The sequence below is a fragment of the Schistocerca nitens genome, chromosome 1 (assembly GCF_023898315.1).
Source record: "Schistocerca nitens isolate TAMUIC-IGC-003100 chromosome 1, iqSchNite1.1, whole genome shotgun sequence".
NCBI classification, from domain to species: Eukaryota; Metazoa; Arthropoda; class Insecta; order Orthoptera; family Acrididae; genus Schistocerca; species Schistocerca nitens.
The window spans coordinates 1,124,734,681-1,124,738,510 of NC_064614.1; the positions used below are offsets into that span (position 1 = coordinate 1,124,734,681).

General features: G+C 39.3%; 1 non-coding gene across 1 annotated transcript; it reads right to left on the reverse strand.

Annotated features, from left to right (window-relative positions):
* Window positions 1-2,772: 2,772 nt before the first annotated feature.
* Window positions 2,773-2,846, reverse strand: Trnat-ugu (transfer RNA threonine (anticodon UGU)). The gene has a single exon. It is a non-coding gene; the product is annotated as a tRNA-Thr (tRNA).
* Between the last annotated feature and the right edge of the window lie 984 nt (window positions 2,847-3,830).

Sequence of the window (3,830 nt, forward strand, 5' to 3'; positions counted from 1 at the left end):
CAAATGTACGTTTTCATCTTCTGGCATGTATGCCATAATGAAGAATCAAACATGAGATAATAGAGTACTTGTACTGAATGAAAATTTAGATCCTGGACACCACACTGAAAAGCTTAACATCAGGTCGAGGCCTACTTCATTGTGAATCTGGACATACGAATGCACACTTTAAGCCTAATTATTCATTTTGTATGGTTTACGAAATTCCTATGCTCTTGGAGTCTCCACTGGTGTCTTGTTTCTTTTATGATGTAATCTAAGATCTCTTAATGGTTTACATGTACGAACATAGGGGCTTCCTACATCATCGTAGCTGCATACGCGCAGTAAACGCCTCTTTTCTGGCTCTCTCTGGCAGCTGCTGAAACGAAACTATTTCTAACAAGTCGCAGGAAAATATTGTGAATGGTGATATGAAGATCGTTGCTTTCAAAGTAAAATTTCCTCTTACATGAGATGAATTATGTTACGTGCGATGGATTTCTTAAATCACAGAGCTTTACTCTCATCTAAAAATTAATAATTTGAGGACGAACCATTTAGAAGAATTTCGAGCCCAGAAGATCATACATTTATGTCATCAATTAAAATTTTATTGGCACTGATGTGTGCTGTATCTTAAAATGTAACAAACTCAAAATAAGACCAATATTGTATGTTAAAGCTTAGCTTCTCTTGTAGTTTATTAATCTTCAAGACCAATGTTATAAGTGAAAGTTTTGCTTTTCTTGTAAGTATGCTATGTATAATAATTTAACCGAGCAACTTTTCTTACTTGTGTGTTCGAGGTACTTAACAGTGATGCTATTGGCTGACCTGGGGCACCGACTTGTAAAAAATATTGGGGAGGCTCCATACTGAGGGTCTTGCCCCAGGAAATCTCAATTTTAGATGAAAAATAGTGACTTTTACAGTTTTTAAAGCATTTTAGAGTCGTATGATCAACATTAGAATCCCGAAAACTGGACTCTCGATAACTCAACACTCAGGGAAACTCGACAAGCCTGACACATTTTTTGGCTTTGAAAAAAGAAACAAAACATAAACATGCACAGTATTTTCGTAAAAAGCTAATTTTAGTTTACAGTAATAATCATGCTTATAGAATATTACAGAGCATTGAATATATAGCTCTGAAAAGACTGAAATTATATTTAAATAAATCCTAAACTATCATTAAAAGAATAAAATATTGCTATCACACAGTAATGGCGCCTTAATTAATATGTTAAATCGCTAATGTAAGCTTACTTTGAATAAGGCTCAGGGTGCATTAAATAAAAACAATATCTCAAAGCTAATGCTTTAATACATAATACTTTCAGTCAAAAAGTATGCAAATAGTGGGTTGCAATTGGGTCTTACACCTTAAAAATATTTAAGTATTTGAAAATAACTAATACAATACTAAACTAGTACTAATATTTCGAAACTGAGAATTTAGCATTATATATGTATTTAATTCTCTATTTTACAAATGTTTTTAATATTGCTCTTAATGCTACTATTTGGTCTAGAGTGTCTTTAGAAAGGTGTAAATGTCGACCGACTGACAGGATTACTGAATATGAAGGCGTTGATGACTGGTTGGATATCCAATTCATTCAAATCATCTCGGTGAGCATGAAAAAAAGCCAAGCCGTTCAATCGCTTCTGTCCCATTGTAGATCGGAGACATGACTTAAGATGTCTAAGGGCACTAAATCACCGTTCTTCTGTTGCTGTTGTGATTGGAACTACTTGGAGAAACTTAATGCACTTTACTACTTCACATAGCATTTCTCCAACTGCAGTCTCTTGTAATGTACTTCCTTACACAATGAATGTTTTTAAGGCCAGTTGTTTTTTATTAGTGATATCGGCTAACATATTCAAGTGTAAGCGCAGTCTCTCAATGTCTAGGTCATTTTTGATAGAACTCAGTTGATTTTTCCAAATTTGTTTCACCTCTGGTTACTAAAAGCAAGCTCTCTTGTTCAACTGCAATGACCTGTGTGAATCCAGTTGAAGCAAACCGCTCAGTAATGCAAGATTGCACCATTTCAGAAACTTCAATGTAAATAGCTTTGTAGTATTCTTTTAGGGTTTTGAAAGTGTGCAGTGAGCTGGCTTCATTGTTTTCAAGCTTCTGCGGTATACTTCAATTCCGAGGAAGTGAAGGATCGTCAACTTGTGAAGGTTTTTCCGTTAAACACAATTTTTCATTGACATCATCTACAGGTTCATTGCACGGCAATAAAGACGTAAAAAGAAATAAGTCTTGAATTGTAACATTGACTCAAGGTAGCCTGCACATTTGTAACCTGCCTCTGATTTGTCCTCTGCAGGCAATGTTTCAAAAAACTCTAGAAGTTCTTCAAAGTTTTCAATATTCTCAAGATACTAGAAGCTCACATAGTCCATCGAGTTGGGCGAAGGGGTCGCAGACCAGCTTGGTCGTTGGCACTCTCACAGCATATGCTTCTGAGAAGTCCCATCCTTTTTTTAGATTCCCTTAAGGTGTTTATTAAGTCCTTGGCTAAAACCATAATATCTCTCATAGACGTAAGATGGTGGAGACTGTCTACAACTGCCAAGTCTAAACTGTGAGTGGTGCAGTGCACATAACATGCTTTTATATATACTAAGATGGTATCTGTTCTTTCAGACATGTCCGAAAGAACAGATACCATCGGTGACCATGCAGCTCGTTAGAATGAAATTACAATGAAAGGAACACCCTTAGCTGCTTACAGGCGTTGACATACGTCAACCAGGACAGATGAAAATGTGTGCCCTGACTGGGACTCGAACCCAGGATCTCCTGCTTACATGGCAGACGCTCTACCCACCTGAGCCACCAAGGACACCGAGCAGAGCGCGACTGGCACGCCTCCCGCGAAACCCACATTCTCAACATAGCGCCCCCTTTGAGAATGTGGGTTTCGCGGGAGGTGTGCCAGAGATAAAACCCTGCAGTCGCGCTGTCCCCTGTGTCCTCGGTGGCTCAGATGGATAGAGCGTCTGCCATGTAAGCAGGAGATCCCGGGTTCGAGTCCTGGTTGGGGCACACATTTTCATATGTCCTGGTTGACGTATGTCAACGCCTGTAAGCAGCTAAGGGTGTTTCTTTCATTGTAATTTCACTCTAACGAGCTGCATGGTCACCGATGGTATCTGTTCTTTTGGGCATGTCCGAAAGAACAGATACCATCTTAGTATATATATAGTTAAGGCTCACCGGTCACTTGGCCATCTTCTTCTTCTGTGCAAATGCACAAACAGTGCCCGAACTCTTACGGAAATCGGTAACGCGCCGCGAGTAATGAGTACAATGGGCGGAGGCACTACGTTGAGAATGGGGGTTTCGCGGGAGGCGTGCCAGAAATAAATCCCTGCAGTCGCGCTATCCCCTGTGTCATCGGTGGCTCAGATGGATAGAGCGTCTGCCATGTAAGCAGGAGATCCTGGGTTCGAGTCCCGGTTGGGGCACACATTTCCATCTGTCCCCGTTGACGTATGTCAACGCCTGTAAGCAGCTAAGGGTGTTCTTCTCATTGTAATAACATGCTTTTGGTTGTATATCCAAAACTAACTTTTTTAGTCTTACCTCTCATATTTAAGGCACCATCATACCACTGTCCTCTTAAGTTATCCATTGACAAATCAAGACGAGCAAAAACATCTTTTAAAATACTAAACAAAGTTTGTGATTCAGTGTTGGGGGTCTCGTATAAGCCAATAGTCTTCGTTGATGATTAAGGAATCATTGACAGTACAAATACAAAATGACACTTGTTTGTGAATCGAAGAATCACTTGTTTCGTCAACTGAAGCCAACACAGACTTCC